The sequence below is a fragment of the Lathyrus oleraceus genome, chromosome 6, assembly GCF_024323335.1.
Source record: "Lathyrus oleraceus cultivar Zhongwan6 chromosome 6, CAAS_Psat_ZW6_1.0, whole genome shotgun sequence".
Lineage (NCBI taxonomy): Eukaryota > Viridiplantae > Streptophyta > Magnoliopsida > Fabales > Fabaceae > Lathyrus > Lathyrus oleraceus.
Genome location: NC_066584.1, coordinates 436,981,994 through 436,993,593, shown reverse-complemented (window position 1 = coordinate 436,993,593; position 11,600 = coordinate 436,981,994).

Here is an 11,600-nt window from a genome sequence, read left to right as displayed (position 1 = left end):
AGATCCAAAAATAGCAATGTACATTGCATGGGTACATGGGCGTGTGATAGGCCCATGTAATCACTCTTTCTGGTCCATAATTGAGTACAAACATTTTTGAAGTCATGTTGGAAACCTATGCATTTGTGTATGGAAGGTTCAAGTTCACTTATGCCAAATGATGATCCAATGTTCAAGCCATGCGCAGGCTACTTATATCTTGTCCAAATGGGACGGAATTGGACTTTTTGTAAAGGTTAGATCAAGAGGAACAAATTTCATGTTGAACACTTTTTCATTTGAAGCTTGGATCATGATGAATTTTGTGGTGGAAGTTGGAAAAATCAAACATGTCAAAAACATTTCTAAGTGTCAAGCCATATGTTCACTTATTCCATCTTGGCTAACTTTTTATGTGAGCTTCAAATGAGAAATGTTCCTTCATCAAAGTTATAGATCTCTCAAATTCCTTCAAAGTGGTCAAAAGTTTGACCTCATTTGGCTTTAATATGAAGGAGTTATGCATTTTTGAATTTGAGGAAAATCACTTGTTCAATGGCATTGGTCCAAAATGACCTATAATGTATCCTCATATCACATGCACATAAAAGTTGAATTTGCTCTTTCTCAAAACATTAAAGTTTAAGTAGACATCTTGAATTTGATTGTTCAACTTGGAAATCTTTCATCTTAAAAATTGAGCAAGTTACGGCCTTGGCAAGTTCACCTCCAAATTAGGGTTTAGACAAAATGACCTATAATCTTTCACCATAAAAAATGACTTTCCAAGAAAAAATACGTCTAGACCTCAACATGAAAGTTGTTTGGAATGTCATTTAGAGTAACGTTTCTCTTGGAATCATTTTCATATGATAAATATTGTAGGAGATAGGGTCTAGGGAACCCTAGTTTTGATCAGATGAATTCCTCTGGTCAACCACCATGAACCAACATGCTAGATTGCCATTCTCTTGACTTTTGGGACTCATGTAGGATCATATATGCATAAGATGATGGAATTTTAAGTATCCCTTGAAATATTTGATCAATTGGTGAAGAAGCTTGTTGAAGGAGTTACACAAGATACCCAAATGAATTAGGGTCTCCAAGGCAAACCAACTCCAAACTCTTGATCATTTCTTGATCAAAATAACATATGAATACCATGGGGATTAATATATGATGCTTAGATCCATATTAAACCAATTTTTAATTGAGCTCATTGCCTTGAGGGTCTTAAACCCTAGAGGTGAGCTTGATAGATCAAAGGTGAGCACATGCCCTACCTACAAAAGAGTTAGTTTATACAAAGACATATTTTTGGTATTTTGGTTGGTAAAGATGATAAAATACAAAGTATGATACAATCAAATCTGCTTGGTGATCTCTCCCAATGCAAACCCAATGAATGAGGGGTAAGGAGGATGCCAAGATGTGATCCCAATACCAATGCATATGATGAGATAGCATGAGGGATATTAGGGTCAAAATTGGGGTCTTACACCAGCTTATGCCTACTCTAGAGGAATAATATTATTGGTTTGGTTTGCCAGTTTTTGACAAATTACCATTCAGTGGTTTCGAATCAATTTCTTGATTTTATTAGCTCCATCGGCATCCTCTGAAACTTTTGCAACAATTCTCAGGCTCTAAGACCTCCTGAAGTGTTTTAACCAGATCGAGCTTCATCAACTTCTGATCACCATTTAGAAAAGGTAGTTATAAGCATCATTTAAACTCAAATAAGTAACCACAATGTAGTCATTTACCCTCTGATTCTTTCCCCTAACTTATCTGGTGTTGATTGATTGTATTCATTATTTTATTTTATTTTTCGTAGCTTGCTTGTTTCTCAAAATTCTTTCAAATTCCTTTTGCTCAGTAAACATTGATGAAGAAGATCACAATCGTGGTGGTCTCGTGTCTTGAATTTACCAAACGATGAAACTCCTGTGAGAGCTCACCAGAGAAGACGACCAGAATTTTCCTCAGGTGGTCTGAGTTTGAACCAGACACGTTGGCAATGTGAAATGTTTTAATTGGTTGAATTTAAAATGGATCCTCTGTTTGGCTTGCAGCGTGTTCCATCGTGCATCCTAACCTTTGGGTTGTTGGATCCTATCTTTTTCTTTTATTATTTTCAATTGCTTTTTCTTTAAAAATTCATAGTAATTTTATTTTTTATCGAAAAAATCCCAAAATAATTTCTAAAATTCTATTTTATTTTTATTCATCTGATTTTTATTTTTCCATATTTTATTTCATTGATTTCCTATTTTTTATGAATTTTCTCTTTTCTCCTTTGTTTTAATTGGTTTAAAAATATTGTCTGCATTTTAAAATTTTGAAAATTTTATTATGTGTTTCTTATTTTATTTCCAACCTTCCATAATTTTCTTGGCCATTTATTTGGTATTTTGAAGGACTTTATGGATTTTCCATTTCATTTCTATTTTAAAAGTCATTTAAAAATACCATTGTTCCATTTCATTTCATTTAATTGCATTTGATATTGGTGTGACCTTGTGAACTTCGGTTGGCCTTGGTGTAAGACCCCAATTTTGACCCTAAGATCCCTCATGCTACCTCATCATATGCATTAGCATTGGGATTATACCTTGGCATCCTCCTTACCCCTCTTTCATTGGGTTTGTTTTGGGAGAGATCACCAAGCACCATATGATTGTATCATACTTGTTATTTTGTCCTTTACTAACCAAAATACCAAAAATATGTCTTTGTATTTGTCTAACTCTTTTGTAGGTAGGGCATGATCACCATTGATCTATCAAGTTCACATCCAGGGTTTAAGACCCTCATTGCGAAAAGCTCAACCAAGAAATGATCCATAATGGTTCTAGGAATCATATATGAATCCGAATAATCTCTGCATGTTATTTTGATCAAGAATTCTTCAAGAGTTTGGAGTTGGTTTGCCTTGGAAACCTTAGTTCATCTAGGTATCTTGAGTAACTTCTTCAACAAGCTTCTTCACCCATTGATCAAATACTTCAAGGGACACTCCAAATTTCATCATTTTATGAATATATGATATCCCAGGAGTCTAAAAAGTCAAGAGAATTGCAAGTTAGCAAGTTGGTTGATGGTGGTTGGCCAGATGAATTCGTCTGATCAAAACTGGGTCTCCCTATACCCTATCTCCTACAATTTTCATCATATGAAAATGATTCCAAGAGAAACGTTACTCTATGTGACATTACAAACAACTTTCATGTTGAGGTCTAGAGCTAGTTTTGCTTGGAAAGTCATTTTTTATGTTGAAAGATTATAGGTCACTTTGTCTAAACCCTAATTTCAAAGTCAACTTCCCAAGGCCATAACTTGCTCAACTTTTATGAGATGAAAGGTTTCCAAGTTGCACAATCAAATTCTAGGCGTCTACTTCAACTTTGATGTTTCGAGGAAGAGCTAAATCAACTTTTATGAGCATGTGATATGAGGATACATTATAGGTCATTTTGGACCAATACCATTGAACATGTGATTTTCCTCAACTTGAAAAATGCATAACGCATTCATCCCTAATCCAAATAATGTCAAATTGGTGACCAGTTTTAAGGTTTTTGAAAGAGATACAACTTTTATGAAGACACGTTTCTCATTTGGAGCTCACATAAAAAGTTAGCCAAGGTGGAATAATTGAACATATGGCTTGACACTTAGAAAATATTTTGACATGTTGAAATTTCCAAACTTCCATCTCAAAAATCACCATGATAAAAGTTCCAAATGGAAAAGTGTTCAACATAATAGTTGTTCCTCTTGATCTAACCTTTCCAAAGAGTTCAAATTCATTCATTTTGGGCAAAGTTTGAGGGGTCTTTGCATGGCTTCAACAGGGTTGTATCAGTTTGCAAGAATCATGTTTCAAACATCAATACATCTTTGCCTTGCATCATAATTCTCATTCAGAGTTCATTTCACTTGCATTTGGACGTAATTGAGTTGTTTCATGGGCCTGTACATGTCCATGCAAGCGTGCACTTCACATTGCCAATTTTGGAAGCATTTTCACATGTGCAAATATCACTTACATTTTGCTATAAATAGAGGTCCCTTGCATCAATTTGAAGAACCTTGTGTGCCAGCTTTGCTCCCAACCACTGAAACCCTCACAATTCAAAGGAAAACCTGATAAATTTCACTTGAAATTTGAGTTTGAATCTCATTATTTGGAGATTCAAGAACTCCAGGATCCAAAGCCTTGTATCGTTCCTAATCTACTTCTGCAAGCTCCATAAGCAAGATCAAGCACGAATTGAAGCAAGAAAGATCCAGTTCTGCACAACATTGAAGGTATTTTTCCAGATTTTTCTTTTCTTTAATTCTCACTCAATTCTCATCAATTCTCTTGGATTCTTGGTTGTCAGAAGTCCTACCAATGTAGGCAAGAAGATTGAGTTGCTTTGAGGTCAAATCGAAGCAACTCAGTTCATACACCTCAAAATTCAACTTCATGTATCTCTTAATATACTTGGAGTTAGGTTAAATTAAGGTGATATTCGTGATCTACCTCATTTTTCCTTTAAGATCATGTCCTCTTTTTTCATTTATGTGATGGTGATGAGTGGACCAGTCCAGCCAAGTTCGTCTGAGAAGACGACCGATGCTTTGCTCCGGCAATGAGGTGGCATGGTCCAGAGCCATCTGATCATTTCAAATCGTTTTAATCTTGAGCGCTCATTTTGAATACCAGACGTGTGGTGCGCTGACTCAAGCGTATCATGGAACGCGCGTTTTTCACCACTTGATCTGCCACCTCAATTAATGAGGGAGATCAAGTGGTCCATGTTTTTCTGATTTAATTGATTTTCATTTTATTTATTTTATTTTCATTAATTCATATTAAATTTAATATTGATCCAAAAAATATGGGAGTTTCACCAAAAAAATTTAAATCAAATTCTCTTTCATTTTCTGAATTAAAATTATTTTTTGGATCATTATTAATATTTTTCATAATTGAATTGATTTTGTGAATACTTTTAATTGTTTAAAAATACTTTTAAGTTTCCAAAAATTTGGAAAAATTTTCTCCAAGGTCCTTTGACCTTGTTTGACCTATGATAAGTCTCATGGCCATTTCTTTGGTGTTTTGATGAGGTTTTAGGAATTTGACAAACCATATTTAATTTAATGCATTATTTTTATAATTTTTAATTGATTAAATGCCAAATAAACTGTGTAGAGCCATTTTAATTGACTTTGTGAGTTTGACTTTTGTTGTTGGGCCTTGGTCAAGGTTGATTTGACTTTGTTAGGTTAAGATCATTGGATTTAGGGGATTGATGGAATGTACATTCCATCTCCCAAAATGAATGAATGATCTTAACTCGGTAAAGGTCCTCCTTTGTCCAATTTGTGTTTGATCCATTCCACCTCCCTCTTCATCTCTTTCCCATTCTTTAGGCATTCATGTCATGGACCTATAATGTCTCTATATCCTAAGGCAAGTTAATTTCAAAATCAACATAAGTATGGATGAGATTAGGTCCCCCACTTAGCATATTCTTTTTGTGTGTGGTATGTTTCATGAGCACAGTTCCTCATACTATGTCTCTAACATGCATTAACACCAAAATTCTATTGTCCGGCCTCAAATAGTTGTGACTTCTACATAAGTCCAATTACGATTGCTTAACATAACGCTAAATTTGTGACACAAAAAGGCATAGCATTCTAGTTAGTGAGATTGTAAGTCTCCCCTCTTTCATGGTATTGTGTGGAAACTTGACCTTTTTTTCCTTCCTTTGGAAAATGTCTTGCTTCAAGGATCCATGATTGTGATAAGTGGGTTGAGTGTTCTCCAAAGAATGACTTAAACAAAACAAAAGCAAAAACAATACTAACTCCTAACTCATTAATAACTAACATTTAATTTCAAGTCATTTACTTTTAATGCACTTTAATTTTTAAGCCTTATTCATTTTCCATTATTCATACCATTCAAGTTGTTTTTGTTAATGTCATTTTTACTTTATCCACTTGGACCATATTTTGTGATTGTGTATATTGTGATTGTTTGTGCGGTCTTTTGACCTTAATGTACATAATAAGAACAAAAACCCTAAAAAATATGTTGTGTGGAATGTTGGTGTGATCTAAGACAATTGGACTTAGAATTTAGACAATATTCCCTATGCAAAGGACTTGGCCAATGCCAACTTTCATGAGACCAAATGCTTGTGAATTGAAACTTCATCTAATACATCATTGAAGATCCATTTAAGTTCATCTGCTACATGATCATTATGAAGCTGTTATTTTGAACCTGTGACTTATGTCATCTTGGAAGTCATCTGCTACATGGGCAAAACTTGAAGAAGATCATGGAGTTGTTAAGCTTGGATGTGGATGTCTTAATTTGATGCCTTGCTCTTCAACTTGCTGTTTGTGTATTGATTGTTGTAGGATTCTAAAGTCCAAGGGAAGTTTGGGTTTCTATATGACATTCTTGTCTATTGGATTACAACTCATTGGTAAGATTTTTACAACTCTTAACTTTTAAATTTTAACTTAGGATTAGTCTCTTCATCTCCTCCCCATTTCTTTAATTTCAAAATCTCTCCCTCCTTTTAAAATCTTCTTTTCTTGTGATTGTTTTCTAAAGTTTGACCTTATTGCAAACTAGAAACTTTGGCCTTATGCCACTGCATTTTTAAAAATCTTCTCTTAATCAAACATGTAAATAAATTTAACTATACTTGACTTAAAATTTCAAAAGGCAAAAAGAACTAACACTCATTCAAACCATTTTATGCCCTTGTGCCTTTCAAACTTAAATTTTGTTAAAAGCAATTCACTCACTTTGAAATTGATACCACGAACTACGAGGTTTTGTTCCCTCATTTTTATGTTGGCACGTAGGCACAAGTCCAAAGGTCTTGTCAAACACAAAATTATAATTAATGAATTCTTTTTTCATCCCCACACTCTTTTTATTTGCAAACATCATTTGTACAAAAATACATATGCACACAAGAAAAGGGCTCCCTAGGAGTACCTATGACAGTTTGGGTGCTAACACATTCCCTCTGTGTAACCAACCCCCTTACCTATAATCTCTTGCATTTATTAGTTTTGATTTGAAAACTTCTTATTTTTGGGTTTTGTTCATACTTTTCCCTTTTCCCTTGGAAACAATAAAAGCGCAGTGGCGACTCTAGTTTTATTGACATCTAGCATATCCATAGCTTGATGGTCATGAATTTACCACTACAGAAATTAAGTGGCGACTCTGCTGGAAATAGTCTCCAGTGGGTTTAGCCTACTACTTTTTTTTGTGTATATAATTGTATATATATTTTATGTATGTATATTTGTTTGTAAGATATAATATGCTTGTTGTGATTGGTGATCTCTGAGTGGTGAGATAAGTTCTAACCCGAACATGAGTGCAATTAAGATAGAAGGATGGTATAGTCATGTTTGACTTGTGTGGAGTAGTCCTAAACAAGTTGGCTTGAGACCCATCCACTCAGTGGAGACTCTTTCGGATTTAGGAATGTCACACAAGTATTTGTAGTTAGGCATTATTATCTCTGATTTGGGTCTGAGAAGATGAGGATCATAGAACATTTACCCCCTCTTGGCCTATTTAGGACGTAGTGTGTAGACTATTCAAGTGTAGGCTTGATAATAGTTGTTACGCGATACTACACTCAGACGAGTTTCTCTTTAGAATATTCTGGGTCGATGAGTCAGTCATCTTAACCTGTAATATCCGATAGATGGAATTAAGATTCTAGGAACTTTTTAGAACATGATCCACAGGTTTTATCCTTAGCTCACTCCTTTGGGATGATTCTTACCCAAACTCCATGCTCGTGACTCACAACAAACCATTGATTCTTGGTTGATCTAATCAAGTCTTGTCAATATCAATGGAACTTGGGTGTTGATAAGGTCTAAACCATAATCCACCAAAATTGATGATTGATTTTGACAATGACTTGATTCATCCCTTGACCTTTGTTTATTTTCCTTGTGTGTGATCCCTTATTTGTGATTGTTGTATTCATGCATTCATGTGCATCATAACATTCATCACACGAAAATTTCAAGGAATTAGGTGTTATTTACAAATATTTTCAGACCATGGATTATGGACGAAGGAACACTAAGAAGTACAGTTTCAGATGTCTTGACTTGAAAGGGTTAAGGAAGCTAGCATCTTTTGTATTAGATTCATTGAAATTCAAACAACGCCATCGGAAGTGTAAGACCCCAATTTTCACCCTAAGATCACTCATGCAATTTCATCATAAGCATTAGCATTGGGATCATACCTTGGCATCCTCCTTACCCCTCTTTCATTGGGTTTGTTTTAGGAGAGATCACCAAGTACTTTGTGATTGTATCATACTTGTATTTTATCATTTTACTAACCAAAATACCAAAAATATGTCTTTGCATTTGCCTAACTCTTTTGTAGGTAGGGAATGATCCCCATTGATCTATCAAGTTCATATCTAGGGTTTGAGACCCTCATGACCAAGAGCACAACCATGAATTGATCCAATAATGGTTATGAGCATAATATATGAGTCCCAATGACCTCTACATGTTATATTGATCAAGTATTCTTCAAGAGTTCGAGGGTGATTTGCCTTGGAAACCCTAATTTGACTAGGTATCTTGAGTAACTTCTCCAACAAGGTATCTCACCAATTGATAAAATTTCTCAATAGACACTTCAAAATTCATCATCTAATGCATATATGATCTACCATGAGCCTAGAAAGTCAAGAGAATTGAAGTTTAGCAAGTTGGTTGATGTTGGTTGGCCAAATGAATTCATCTAATCAAAATTGGGTCTCCCTAGACCCTATCTCCTACAATTTTCACCATATGAAAATGATTACAAGAGAAAACGTACTCTAAATGACATTCCAAAAAACTTTCATGTTGAGACCTAGAGCTAGGTTTGCTTTGAAAATCATTTTCTATGTTGAAACATTATAGTTCATTTTGTCTAAACCCTAATTTGAAAGTCAACTTCCCAAGGCCATAACTTGCTCAATTTTATGAGATGAAATATTTCCAAGTTGCAAAATCAAATTAAAGATGTTACTTTAACTTTTATGTTTGGAGTGAGAGCTAATTCAACTTTTATGAGCATGTGATATGAGGCTACATTATAGGTCACTTTTGACCTATACCTTTGAACAAGTGATTTTTCCACACTTCAAAAATTCATAAGTCTATCATTTCAAATCCAAATGACATAAAATTGGTGACCATTTTAAAGGTATTTGAAGGACCTACAACTTTTATGAAGACACTTTTCTCATTTGAAGCTCACATAAATAGTTAAGCAAGGTGGAATATTGAGATATATGGCTTGACACTTAGAAATATTTTCAACATGTTGAAATTTCCAAACTTCCACCTCAAAATTCATCATGATACAAGCTTCAAATGAAAAAGTGTTGAACAAGAAAGAGTGTTGAACAAGAATTGTTAGGGTTGCGCATGGCATGAACAGGGTATCATCATTTGTCAAAGATCAAACTTCAAATCTTCACACACACTATCCTTGCAATCCAAGTTGATTTCAGACTCTCTCACATTCATTTGTGGACGTTAAGCAATGATCTCATGGGCCTGTACACACCCATGCACCCATGCATCATCATTTGCCAATTTTGGAAAGTAAATTTGAAGGTGCAAATATCATGAGTTGCAGCTATAAATAGATCCCTCTAGCATCAGAATTAAACACACATTCGCGCCAGCTTAGATCCTAAACCCCTAACCCTTCCATTTGAGAGGATAATCCTGAGAATTTCATCTTGAAATTGAGTTTGAATCTCACTGTTTTGAGATTCAAAACTCCAGGGATCTAAAACCTTTTGTGCATTTCATTCTACTCCTACAAGCATTCTGAGTGAGATCAAGCACGAGCCAAGGCAAGATAAGATGAATCTAGACCTACATTGAAGGTATTTTCCAGAAAATTTCACCTCTTCGATTCTTTCTCAATCTTGCTCAATTCTCTTGAATCTTTGGTTGTCTGAAGTCCTACCAATGTACGCAAGAAGATTGAGTTGCTTATAGGCCAAATCGAAGCAACTCGGTTGACATACCTCAAATTTCAACTCCTCATATCTTTTTATATGTGAGGAGTTAGTTAAAATTGAGGTGATATTCGTTATCTACACCATTTTTCCTTTCAGATCGTGTCCTCCTTTTTCATTTATGATATGGTGATGAATGGACCAGTCCGACCAAGGTCGCCTAAGAAGACGACCGGCGCTTTGCTCCGATAACTATGTGGCGTGTTCCTGAGCCATTAGATGAGTTCAATTTGTTTTAATCATGAGCATACGTTTTAATTACCAAGTTTGTGGACATTTGACTCAAGCGCACCATGGAACGCGCGCTGGTGGCCACTTGATCTGCCACCTCAATTAATGAGGGAGATCAAGTGGTCCATGTTTTTTCTGATTATTTTAATTTCGTTTTAATTGCTTTATTTTCATTAATTCATATTAATTTTAATATTGATCCAAAAAATACGAGAGTTTCACCAAAAAAAATTCAAATATTTTCCTCTTTCATATTCTGAATTAAAATTATTTTTTGAATCATTATTAATATTTTCCATGATTTAATTGATTTTTCATTTGTTTTTAATTGTTTAAAAATACTTTTAAGTCTTTAAAAAATATGGAAAACTTTCTCCAAGGTCCTTTGACCTTGTTTGACGTATGATAAATCTCATGGCCATTTATTTGGTGTTTTGATGAGGTTTTAGGAATTCGACAAACCATATTTAATTTAAAATGCATTATTTTAGTATTTTTAATTGGAATAAATGCCAAATAATTGTGTTGACCAATTGTGATGACTTGTTTATGTTTGACTCTTGTTGTTGGGCCTTGATCAAGGTTGATTTGACTTTGTCAAATTAATATCATTGGATTTAGGGGATTGATGGAATGTACATTCCATCTCTCAAAATGAATTAATGATATTAATTTGGTAAAAGTCCTTCTTTGATCAATTTGAGATTTCACCTATTCCCATCCCACTTCATCTCATTCCCCTTCTTTATACATTCATCTCATTTGGCCTATGATATCTCAAAGTCCTAAAGCTAGTTGATTGAAAAATTAACATGAGTATGGATGAGATTAGGCCACACATTTTGCATATTTTTGTGTGTGTGGTATGTTTCATGAGCATAGTTCATAATACTATGTCTCTAACATGCATTAACACCAAAATTCTATTGCCCAACCTCAAATAGTTGTGACTTCTACATAAGTCCAATTACGATTGCTTAACATAGTGTTAAATTTGTGACATAAAAGGCATAACATTCTAGTTAGTGAGATTATAAGTCTCCTCTCTTTCATGGTATTGTGTGGAAAGTTGGCATTTTTTCCTTCCTTTGGAAGATGTCTTGGTTCAAGGATCCATGCTTGTGATAAGTGGGTTGAGTGTTCTCCAAAGAATGTCTAAGAATGAAAAGCAAAAAAAAACAATACTAACTTCTAACCTATTAACTACTAGCTTTTAATTTCAAGCGCTTTACCTTAATGCCATTTAATTCTAGCTTTTATACATTTTCCATTGTTCATGTCATTCTAATT